Source organism: Pinus tabuliformis, chromosome 5_2 (genome assembly GCF_031772625.1).
Source record: "Pinus tabuliformis cultivar Carrire ecotype Pingquan chromosome 5_2, CPIR1, whole genome shotgun sequence".
NCBI classification, from domain to species: Eukaryota; Viridiplantae; Streptophyta; class Pinopsida; order Pinales; family Pinaceae; genus Pinus; species Pinus tabuliformis.
This window is the reverse complement of record NC_142306.1, coordinates 674,778,439-674,790,764: the sequence shown is the minus strand read 5'-3', so window position 1 is coordinate 674,790,764 and position 12,326 is coordinate 674,778,439.

Below are 12,326 nucleotides of genomic sequence, written 5' to 3'. Positions count from 1 at the left end.
GAATTAAAACTACAACTGATGTTTAATTTAGTTTCAAATCAGAGACCATTCACAAGTTAACCATGAAACTGAATCACATTCAATTTAACAAGACTAATAGTGAACTATAAGTCATCAATATGCATATATATAAATTACATTTATATTCATGCCAGTAACAACACTCTCATCCAAAACAATACAATGAGTCTAAAACTAAAGGCTCCTTCTTCCCTCAAAAACAGTCCTCCTCATTCACAATAAAGCGACATTGTTCTTCTCGAAAATCAAAAGCCATTTCTCCTCTTCGGAGGTAATACTTATGCAAAAATCCCTGACTCTATATCTACCCTGCCTCTTCATCTTCCCACTGTTTCAGATCTACAAATCAAATACACAGAGAAGGACTGCCAGCGTGACCACTGGCATGTAGAAAGCATAACAGTCAGATCGATTCCTTCCCTGAGGAAGAGAACAGATGTTGGTAAAGGAGGACTATATGTTGCCTTCTCATGATGAAGATTGGAACTGCTCTGCCTACAGAATGTGCAGGCAACGCGTGGGATTCTGACCCGGAATGCTTGCGGCCAGACCCTTAAACATAGTGCTTCTACATACAATGGCCCTTCGAATCCCCTCTTGCGTCCTTTACTTCTCACCTACAAGGATAGCTATCATTAGCTTGATGATTGTGAACAATAGAACAAAAATGCTTAATCAAACACAAACACTACCTTCGTTCATTTTATAAAACCACGGAACAAGTGTGAAAAGGATTTTTGCTTGATACATAGTCAAAATACAATTTCCCGCTCAACCCATAGGCTTGGCACAGTTATCGAGGGCTTCCTTTCATCGCAATCAGGTATCGGCCCCTTCTCAGGTCACAGGACCCATGCCTTCCACCACCCCGATGCGCAATTGCACTATCGGGACTCCACAGGCCCGTTTTTACACTGAAAACCCGATCCTTTGTTATATCGCAAATTTTGAAAAACATGGGAAAACACTGAAAATTCCACCCCAATCACTTAGGCTGGACCTCAAAAGTTATGTGATGGAGTCTATAAATATCGCTAGGTCCGGCCTATTGCCTATCACAATAGGCACAAGCCTGGGGTTCTGTCGATCACGATGTGCGATAGGGCTTCGAACCCGCAATATATATATATATATATATATATATATATATATATATATATATATATATATATATATATAGATATATATCATATTTGATAGGTCGACAGGTCCGTTATATTACTACGTGTAATATGTATAAGGCTCGAGGCTCTGCTGATATGCGACATGCGATTGGGGCCGGACTTGAAAATATATACAATGTGGTTCATAGGGCCGGCAGGTCCAGAGACCAGGGGTGCGCTGTTTATACACATGGCTTTGGGGCTAGGCCGATAGTGATCTACGATGGGCTCTGGACCCGAAATGCATACATTTGAGTTAATAAAACCCATCGGGTCCGGAAGCCATGAATGCCTTGTGTTATTATGATAGGCCCCAAAAAGGGTTTATGCGTGCTTTGTGAAGGATTCCCACTATAAGGCATTGTGGTGGGAATAATAATGCGATGAGGGTTTTGAGGGGTTAAACAAATCTCGATAAACATAGAAATGAAGGGCTTAAGCGAGAGATTTGTTAAAGGGCTTTACCAATTTGTGAATGGAAGATTGGGCCCTCCATAGAGTTAAAATTACTAGGATGAAAGGATCATTCAAAGAGATTATAGATCAGACTTATAGGGGGCCCATTTAAAATTTGCTATCATAGCATGTTTTAATATGGTGGTAGTTGTGGCGACAACACACCCTCACTGAGGGGGATCTCCATGAGATTGGCAAGACAGTGAGGGACGTCACTGTAGAGGCCCTCTAGCACTTTGATGAGCAACACCAGATGGTTTTGGGGGCTCTCCAGACACAGATATAGAGGTTTCAGATGCGCACTCCATAGGCTGACACTGTGTCAACCAGCCTCGCAGTAGGCACGTCCGCGGCCAAGGAAATGTTGCGCGCCCAGATGACTAACACAATAGTGTTGCCAGATGGTGCACGAGTCCGACATGCCTATGGTCAGCGAGTTGAAGGGAATTGGATTAAACGTGGTTGCACTCCCTTGGGAGACACTCTCTACTTTGCAGGATGGAGTCACCGCAGAACTATGAGCTAGGGAGGGTCGCGCACTCTAGGTAATGAGAGAGCAGCGCATAAACATGGAACAGTTGAGCCTACAACGCAATGAGGTAGTGGCGCAGAATAGACAAATAGTGCAGGTGGTAGAGGAAGCCTTCCAGATGATCCCGAAGTTGGCCATCCAAGTAGAAGAACCAGTGGAGGCGGGTGTCCGAAAATTAGCAGCAAGGGTTATTACACAAAAATATCATCACCATGACTATTTGCAGTTAGTATGGGTCTATCATTACTTATACTGTCCTCCTAAGCAAGTCTCAGACCTCAGCTCTTCCTGTCAAGCTTTGAGAATGAGAGAAAGACATTAAAAATCAACAAAGTTCTGGTTTCGCACTTTCTCTCATTGTTGCCTATGGTCCCGCACCCCCTGTTCACATTACCTGCGGACTTGCCCGCTCTATCTCTAAAGGAGTGGGTGTGGACCCTTGTGAAAGTCAAAAAGGTGCAAGTTTATTCTAAAAAACTCACTTTGGGTTAATTCTAGATGATTCTAGAAGGAATTTTGACGTGGATTGTTCCCTCTTAGGTGGTTCATGCATCCCAAAAGAGAAGGAGCTAATCCCTTGATGAGAGGAGCTATCCCTTTGAAGGAGGGCTTTATCCCTTTGAAGGAGGACCTAGTAACTTCCCTCCATTGCACTATAAATTAAGGCATTGGGCTGGTTGCTAGGAAGGTTAGAAGCTAAACATTTTTTAGGGTAAATGCTGGTGGAATTGAGACTTCCTAGTTAAGCTTGAGAGGAGAGATCACATACCTTTTTGGCTTCATTGGGAAGAGAGTGAAACTTGTCAAAGTAGAGGAGACTTCTTACTGGACCCTGGGAGGAGCTTGTACAGCATCAAGGCACAGGTTGTAAAGTTCTTCTTTGATTTGAATTAATACAATCATATTCATTTTTCTCAACAAATTGTCTTATGTCATTTGTTTCATGAATTCCTTGATCATCATGTTAAGTATGCTTTATTACATTGGTCTTTGAGGTGCTATTTAATTTGTTTTCTTGTTTGTGTTTGCAGATTCATGACAAGGGAGCTCATTTGGATCAAAGGAGCGAGGCTTCCACAAACTTGCATTGGACCCAAGGTAGGCCTAAAACACTTGTTTGCCTTTGTTTATAATTTCATATTTAGAGAAAGATACTTTTTGATTGGCTTGCTTGTCACTAGATATCTTTAGATACTAGGGAGGTCGATCTTGTCCGCAAAATCGACTCATTCCGTGTGACAAAATGGCGACTCCGCTGGGGACTTGATTTTTTCCTTGTTTTTTCTTTGACCTGAGACACTGTGTTTTTGTTTCTGTTTTTGGCTTGTTGTGTGTGGAATTGGGTAGATTTAGTAGATCTAGGATTATTTTTTGTTTTTCATAACTTTGGGAGAGGACCACACCCTCGGCTTGCAACACAGTGCGGACTGTCCACACTTTTGCTTTTCGCACAGAGCAGTACCACACCTGTGTGAACTGTGGGCCTGCGGACCCTGCTAAAATTTTGAAAAACTTAAGATTTTCTCTTTCAGTCAGTTTATTTTTGTTTAGATGTTATTATCCCCTGCCCAGACCCGCATATGACTTGTTAGGAACTTTCCTTAGGTCAATTCCATTGGTGTTAGGGTTTTAGGTGAAATTCCTATAAGTTTTGGTTACTGGACTTGATTTTCATTTTGGTCTTGTAGTAGCTTAGAGCTTAGAAGCTGTAGAAGCCTCAGATCACCTTGGTTTTTACTGGCCTTCTTATGAGTTTGACCGTTTGCAAAATCTACCTTTGTTGAGGAATCCATATTGTGTTTTCTCTTTGTGAAACTTCGAAAAGGCTTGTGTTAAAAGTTTGGATTTCATTTTTAAAAAAGAAAACAAAAATTGGTTGTTTTTGACTAATTTGTGATTTTGGACAAATTAGTCCTTAGTGCGCTTGTAGCTAAGTAAAACATCCTTGAAAATAGATCTTGTAGGCTTTTACTTCAAATAGTTTTTATAGTTTATAGATCTCAAGATTTCATTTTTCCATAGTTTTGAGTGTTTTATAAAAAATAAAAAAATCTCTTTTGGAAAAAGTTTGTTTTTGTAGTATTTGAGTGTGTTATCACTGAAATTGCTGTAGTTAAAAATTTTTAGCCTGGCTTAAAGAGTGGGTGTTTTCGCAGCACCTGAATTCTTTTCAGCAGTTTCGCAGCGCTACCTGTTTGAGTGGTTTCGTAGCGTGCTATGAAACTGGGGATTTGTTCGAGTTTTCATTGAAGGCCCAGACTTCAGGGGTTAAACCTTGTATTCAAATGCATGAGAAGGATGGAAGTGAATGATTAAAGTGAATTATTAACTGGAACTACATCAGCAATATAAATCAAGGTGGTAATGGAGAAGTGGCTCAAGGCTTTGCTGCCTTTTCTAATACACCGGTTGCTTATTCTGTTTCCTCTTAGTCTATCATTTCAATGTTCACATAATGGTTGAAGAATGATTTGTCACCTTAAATACTGGTATTTGTGAGATCCCCAGAAGATTCCTCTGTGAGAGCGAAAATTGCAGCAGTTGCCACATTAGATGTCCTGGCAAAGAAATTTGTAGGGAACTTTCCCAGTACCTTTAGTGACTGTCTTAGTCCTGTTGTTGCAAATCTCACAGCAAATGATGTAGCCCTTTCCTCAGGTTGCTTGCATTGCATAGCTTCTTTTGTTACTGAACTGGGGCCACAAGCATTGGCTCATCTTCCTCACATTATTAAATATATCCTTAAAAAGACATGGCGGGTTTGCTTGTCTTCATATAAAGAAGCAACAGTGTCTAAGATGGCAGACTTTGAAGGGAACACAGCTTCTGGGGGAGCCTTTTTGATTTCTGTTCTTAGTGTTTTAGAAGCAATTGTGCAGAAGCTGGGCGGGTTTTTGAATCCATACTTGGAAGAAATTGTTGGTCTTTTAGTGTTGCATTCACAATTTACTACTGACTCAGGTTCAACAGTATGCACAAAGGCTGCTTCAATCCGCATTCTCATGTCTGAAAAGATCTCAGTGCGGCTTTTGCTTGATCCGATTGTTAGAATTTATGGAAAGGCTGTAGAGAATGGAGAAGCTTCTGTTTCAGCCATTTTTGAAATGCTAGCAGTTGTCTCTTCTAAAATGGACAGACCATCTGTTGTAACTTATCATGCAAAAATATTTGAGTTATGTCTGATAGCTTTGGACCTTCGTCATATGTTTTCGAGCCTCTTACACTATTATGGAGGATTGAACCCGCGTTATCAAAGGCAAACAGAGCGAAAAGTTGTGGAAGGACAATGGGATTTCCAAGAGCTAAGGCCGCTGCATTACTTGTATCATTTTGTCCGACAATATCCATATGGAAGAGGCGAAGGCAGATATGAAGAATGCAGTTCTGAAAGTGTTCATGTCGAAGATCGAAGAAGCTAAAAGCCAGAACCTTATCAATATGAAGGTTGAATCAATTTTGGAAGATTTGTCTTCGGGATTATTAGAGTCTATGAAGAGACACGTCTTTTGGTCCCGTGGCAAATTCATGGAATAGCTTAATGTATGGGCGCAAGTGTTTGATGAAAGAGACGTAGCTCATTATCATCGTGGCCTAGCTTCATAAGACCTCTTTTTCTACGCAAACAGGTGGCAGGGGTGATCAATAGTCACTGTTGTTATAATGAGACATCTGGCAATTATGTTTTCAGGAAAATGATCAAAATGCGTATCAATTCTGTTTTCAGCTTCCCAAATTATCAGCTTTTATTGGAAGCACGCCAGAGAAACTATTTTATAGGAATGACAACCTTGTTTCAAGTGAAGCAGTTGTTGGAACCCGCGCTCGAGGACATAATAGCATGGAGGATTTACAGATTGGACTATTGATTTCTTTGTGCACCTGTAGCAAAAAGGTTAAATCAATATGCTAAATATGTAATACAAAAGTCAGAAGCATAGCAATTTGGGTAGCCTGTAATGTAAACCGCTCTACATAATAGGTGGTCGATTCCCTAAATGTCAGTTGAATACCAGAGAGTTGTTGATGGATTGAGGTCGATTTGATTACTCTGTGTTTACTGTCGGTTGTTGGTATAATCGTTGTGGACCTGTGGTTGTTATATGCATTGAATGGAGCATATCATGGTACCGGTGAATGAGGGAGGTCGAGAGCGCCTGATGAATTAATGTGTTGTTGTGTATGAAGGTTGATTGTCATGTGGTTGTTTGAACAGAGTGTCTGCAAGCTGAATTTCTTATACCTGAAGGATGATGGATGGGCAAGCAGATGATGACTCACAATATAAAGATGGGGAATACAGAAATCTAATTCTTATTATTGGGATGAAGACAATACTATTCAACGGGTTAACTATCAGATAAAACGGGAAATATCAACCATGAAGTTGATTAAGCATCCAAATGTTGTCCAGCTGTATGAGGTCATGGCCAGTAAGACAAGAATTTACATTATACTTGAGTTTATATCTGGAGGCGAGCTCTTTGACAAAATAGTTAACCATGTAAGGTTGAAGGAAGATGAAGCAAGGAGATACTTCCAGCAGCTTATTAATGCTGTTGATTACTGCCATAGTAAGGGTGTCTACTATAGGGACTTGAAGCCAGAAAATTTGCTTCTGGATACATATGGAAATCTTAAAGTATCAGATTTTGGCCTAAGTGCACTGTCTCAACAAGTCAGGGATGACGGTTTGCTTCACACTACTTATGGAACACCCAATTATGTTGCTCGTGAGGTCATCAATGATAAAGGTTACGATGGGGCAACTGCAGACTTGTGGTCATGTGGTGTCATCCTATTTGTTTTAATAGCAGGTTACTTGCCTCTTGATGATCCAAACCTTATGACATTGTATAAAAAGATATATAAATCAGATTTTACATGCCCTTCATGGTTTTCTTCTGGTGCAAAGAAATTAATTACAAGGATTTTGGACCCAAACCCTAAGACACGAATTACAGTACCTGAGATTTTAGACAATGAATGGTTCAAGAAAGGTTATAAGCCACCCAAGTTTAATGAAGAAGAAGATGTAAATCTGGATGATGTTGATGCTGTTTTCAATGGTTCAGAAGAACATCTTGTTACAGAAAAAAAGGGAAACAAAACCAGAGGTGATGAATGCATTTGAACTTATCTCCATGTTCCAGGGTCTCAATCTTGGCAATCTCTTTGAAATGGACATGGGTATGGTTAAGCAAGAAACGAGGTTTGCATCTAAACGCCCTGCAAACGAGATAGTATCAAAAATTGAGGAAGCTGCAAAGCCTCTTGGATTCAATGTGCAAAAGAGAAATTACAAGATGAAGATGCAAGGTTCAAAGACTGGAAGAAAGGGTCATTTGAATGTAGCTACAGAGGTATTTGAAGTAGCTTCTTCTCTTTTTATGTTTGAAGTCCGCAAGGCTGGAGGTGATACCTTGGAATTTCATAAGTTTTACAAGAACCTTTCGGCAGGCCTAAAAGTATCTCCAGAAAGCAGAGGAATCCGAGCATGCTGTTTGAGTTTGTTTTTAGGAAAAGCTATTGACATTGAAGCCTGGCAGCTAAACAGGATTATTTGCAAATTGTTGTTCATTTGTTGGAATGAGGAAGATCATTAATAAATGTAGCACAGTGTTAGCAGAAAACCAGTGAGGGGGACTGTGTTTTTAAATCACACAGCAGTTTCGTAGCGCGCTACGAAACTGCTGTAGGTGATGATTTTAAAAAAGCACAGAGCAGCTAGTGTAATACTGTGAGCAGGACTTGTGAAAGAGAGACATCTGTCTATGCCACCTACAGTACATTCAAAAACATGGTAGTACTTCATGCCTGGGGTTGTTAAATGATTTGGGAACATGTTGCTACACTTTCGGAGAAGGTTGGGAGACATAGACCATTATAATAGGAGCACACTTTCTGGTCATTAAATGAGCCATCAGCGCTTTCAAGCATCCCAAGTCAGCGTTCATTGCATCCGTAACTCAGCCATATCAGATTAATTGAAGGAGGACAGCTGCCAAAGCATTCAAGAAAGTATCAAGTATACGAGGAGAATGAAATTAGTATTTTAGTTTGATTAGGATTGTGTGTAATTATAGTTCAGCATGTTTGTAATTAATGCATTAGTTAGTAGCATGTAGGAATAGTTAATAGCCACCTTCGAGGCTCCCCTCATGCTGGAGGAGGAAGCTCGAGGTGTTTTAGTTTTGCTTGCCTATATATGGGCCAAGGTTAGATGTAGAAAGGGTTGGATACTTAATAGAAAAACAGTGTTGTTTTGGGCCATTGTAAGACCTTTTTTTTTTACAGTAATAGTAAAACAGAGTTATTCTCTTCTCAAGATTCTCGAAGGATTGTCATGATCAAATGTAGTGATGATGTGTTATACTTTATGTTATTTTATGGTTTTGTTGTATGCAATCACTCAGAATTCATAATTATATGCTCTGACTTCCTGTGTATACAGCAAGCTATGTGTTGGTGGAATATGTTTGACATGTAATGCTAAGAGCCTTGATTTCTATGAGGTCACTGTGTTTTCCTTGTTTACTTGATATTATAGACTCCATAGCCCAATGAGAGCCAGTTTGATGTGTTTCCAACCAGTTATGCTTTCATAAGTGAATAAAGAGTTAGCCATCTAGTGTTTGAAGGATTTTATCAAGAGTTGTGAGAGAGCCCTCTCTGATTAGGAAGGCTAATTCCTAATCTAAAGTATGGTCTGAAACAGTTACATGAAACTTGGCTTGGTTGCAGCCCCTAGTACTAGTTTTGTGATAACATTTTGGTGCGTCTGCCGGGAGCTTAAGATTGAATTTCTGAAGGTAGCAGGAGTTCAAATGATTTTCAAGGCTGCAAAACTACCTTGGCGACTCCATTGTTGAAGAATTCAAAGTTATATATTCATGGTGATTCCACTGGAGTTATGAAAGACCCAGAAGCTGCCCTTCTTTGTTCAAGGTATGCATGCATTGATTTCTCAGGAAGTCATGGTTTTCCAAATCATTTTCCCAAGGATGCATACTTTCTAAGGAGTGGTCCAAAATTCAACGGTGAAGATTTGAGTTTAACCTTGGATCATATTTCAGATTTCTGTCATTTTGCTGAGCTTCTTAGAGTTAAACATGAGGATGTTTGCATAAGGTTATTTAATGATTCACTCCAAGGGAAATGCAAATAGTGGGTTGAATGCTTGCCTGCCAAGTCCATTAAGTCATTGCCAGACTTTTGGCTTTTGTTCTTGGAGGAATGGATAGATAGGCCAGAGGTGGAAGTAAAATCTCCTTCAGTTGAAGGTTTTAAACAGTGGAATGATGATCATAATAAAGAAGAAACAAATGAATCTTTTTCTTTGTCCCTGTCCTCATATCTGAAATCCTTTGACTGCAAGTCAGAGGATAAGATGAAATTTTTTGATGAATTTGCCAAAGATATTGAGAAAGAAATTGAAGGATTAGAAGGACAAATTCAGGCATATAATTTTCATGATCATGATCATTATTCCCAGAAATTTTTTATGACTGAACGCAAGGAGACTATGCTGGTTCCCCTCTCTTTTACGATTGAGGAACTGAACGCTGTGGTTGAAGATCAGTTTGCACAGCTGGAAAGTGTCGTGGAAGGACAAGCTGATCATGTGTTCTGGGATCCTGTAGCTGATTATATGGAAGAGTTTTACTCTCCAGTGTTTCAGTTTTCATATGAAGATCAGAGACTATTTCAGTGGCAGTGGTCTTTACACTATCACATAGGATCTGAAATCCGATACAGTCAGAGAAGTTTTCAGTGGCAGCGGTCATTACACTGTCATTTTGGTTCTGAACTCCGGGACAGGCAAAGAAATCAAATGTCAGATAAAGTAAATGATTGGCTGCATTGGAAGTTTCATATTGATTGAGCTGAAGAAGTTGAAATGGTTAGGGTAGGTAGGTAGGTAATTGCAAATAAGCTCAAGGTTAACTGAGCATTTCTTTTCAGTAGATGTAATTTTCTTTCTCCTGCAGTCATGCTTGTCAAGCAAATTTAGATAAGGCACTGGAGCTGCATGTTCTTAGTGCACCACAAGGGCACACTATCCCAAGTGGAGCCACTGTTATCACTGAAATTGCTGTAGTTAAAAATTTTTAGCCTGGCTTAAAGAGTGGGTGTTTTCGCAGCACCTGAATTCTTTTCAGCAGTTTCGCAGCGCTACCTGTTTGAGTGGTTTCGTAGCGTGCTATGAAACTGGGGATTTGTTCGAGTTTTCATTGAAGGCCCAGACTTCAGGGGTTAAACCTTGTATTCAAATGCATGAGAAGGATGGAAGTGAATGATTAAAGTGAATTATTAACTGGAACTACATCAGCAATATAAATCAAGGTGGTAATGGAGAAGTGGCTCAAGGCTTTGCTGCCTTTTCTAATACACCGGTTGCTTATTCTGTTTCCTCTTAGTCTATCATTTCAATGTTCACATAATGGTTGAAGAATGATTTGTCACCTTAAATACTGGTATTTGTGAGATCCCCAGAAGATTCCTCTGTGAGAGCGAAAATTGCAGCAGTTGCCACATTAGATGTCCTGGCAAAGAAATTTGTAGGGAACTTTCCCAGTACCTTTAGTGACTGTCTTAGTCCTGTTGTTGCAAATCTCATAGCAAATGATGTAGCCCTTTCCTCAGGTTGCTTGCATTGCATAGCTTCTTTTGTTACTGAACTGGGGCCACAAGCATTGGCTCATCTTCCTCACATTATTAAATATATCCTTAAAAAGACATGGCGGGTTTGCTTGTCTTCATATAAAGAAGCAACAGTGTCTAAGATGGCAGATTTTGAAGGGAACACAGCTTCTGGGGGAGCCTTTTTGATTTCTGTTCTTAGTGTTTTAGAAGCAATTGTGCAGAAGCTGGGCAGGTTTTTGAATCCATACTTGGAAGAAATTGTTGGTCTTTTAGTGTTGCATTCACAATTTACTACTGACTCAGGTTCAACAGTATGCACAAAGGCTGCTTCAATCCGCATTCTCATGTCTGAAAAGATCTCAGTGCGGCTTTTGCTTGATCCGATTGTTAGAATTTATGGAAAGGCTGTAGAGAATGGAGAAGCTTCTGTTTCAGCCATTTTTGAAATGCTAGCAGTTGTCTCTTCTAAAATGGACAGACCATCTGTTGTAACTTATCATGCAAAAATATTTGAGTTATGTCTGATAGCTTTGGACCTTCGTCATATGTTTTCGAGCCTCTTACACTATTATGGAGGATTGAACCCGCGTTATCAAAGGCAAACAGAGCGAAAAGTTGTGGAAGGACAATGGGATTTCCAAGAGCTAAGGCCGCTGCATTACTTGTATCATTTTGTCCGACAATATCCATATGGAAGAGGCGAAGGCAGATATGAAGAATGCAGTTCTGAAAGTGTTCATGTCGAAGATCGAAGAAGCTAAAAGCCAGAACCTTATCAATATGAAGGTTGAATCAATTTTGGAAGATTTGTCTTCGGGATTATTAGAGTCTATGAAGAGACACGTCTTTTGGTCCCGTGGCAAATTCATGGAATAGCTTAATGTATGGGCGCAAGTGTTTGATGAAAGAGACGTAGCTCATTATCATCGTGGCCTAGCTTCATAAGACCTCTTTTTCTACGCAAACAGGTGGCAGGGGTGATCAATAGTCACTGTTGTTATAATGAGACATCTGGCAATTATGTTTTCAGGAAAATGATCAAAATGCGTATCAATTCTGTTTTCAGCTTCCCAAATTATCGGCTTTTATTGGAAGCACGCCAGAGAAACTATTTTATAGGAATGACAACCTTGTTTCAAGTGAAGCAGTTGCTGGAACCCGCGCTCGAGGACATAATAGCATGGAGGATTTACAGATTGGACTATTGATTTCTTTGTGCACCTGTAGCAAAAAGGTTAAATCAATATGCTAAATATGTAATACAAAAGTCAGAAGCATAGCAATTTGGGTAGCCTGTAATGTAAACCGCTCTACATAATAGGTGGTCGATTCCCTAAATGTCAGTTGAATACCAGAGAGTTGTTGATGGATTGAGGTCGATTTGATTACTCTGTGTTTACTGTCGGTTGTTGGTATAATCGTTGTGGACCTGTGGTTGTTATATGCATTGAATGGAGCATATCATGGTACCGGTGAATGAGGGAGGTCGAGAGCGCCTGATGAATTAATGT